Source organism: Trypanosoma equiperdum, assembly GCF_001457755.1.
Source record: "Trypanosoma equiperdum strain OVI genome assembly, contig: ctg_1900, whole genome shotgun sequence".
Classification (NCBI taxonomy): domain Eukaryota; phylum Euglenozoa; class Kinetoplastea; order Trypanosomatida; family Trypanosomatidae; genus Trypanosoma; species Trypanosoma equiperdum.
This window is the reverse complement of record NW_027123950.1, coordinates 2,612-3,343: the sequence shown is the minus strand read 5'-3', so window position 1 is coordinate 3,343 and position 732 is coordinate 2,612.

The window sequence follows — 732 nt, the reverse complement described above, 5'->3', positions numbered from 1 at the left end:
ATGCTTCCACTGACACAATCCCATAATGGACGATATTCGCCATATTGGGATACGGACTTACCTATTTAATATCACCCCATACCGTGCTAACTGTCTCCATAATAGCCGTGTAGTACGTATTTGCTTTCACAAGAGCATTATATCATATATTGCTTACTTCCCTGACACATTCATTACCTTCAGCGAATAATACACCAGCCTTAGCTACAAGATATCCCATTACACTCCAATAAGATATATGTTATCCCTGTCAGTCACTTTCACTCTGACATCAAACATACAGGATGCTATTGTGTATACTTCCCCATTAACAAACAAGTCCTGCTCCTCACCCCTAACGTAAAGTTCTCTTCAGTTTATTCAAAAGTTAACTAACACAACATACAAACATAATTAGCTTATATTTTGGGAAATCATATACTGATCCGCTGATACATGCTGCAACACAACATGTCACAACAAATATCAACACGAAATATTCACTAATCACAACACTCGTTACCCACAATTCCATATTCTAAAACACATACACTACTTTAAACGGAAGCAGTGTGTGTCACAAATGTATAATCTTAGTAGCAAAAAATGTTTTATGCAGTATAACACTGAATAACATAACCAACACTGCTACAAGGGATGTTAAACCCATTAGGATATGCTGCTGCTTTTTCGTTCTTAATACATTATTACCTATCATATCGCCATCATTCACACTTCCCTTGCGTTTCCTTA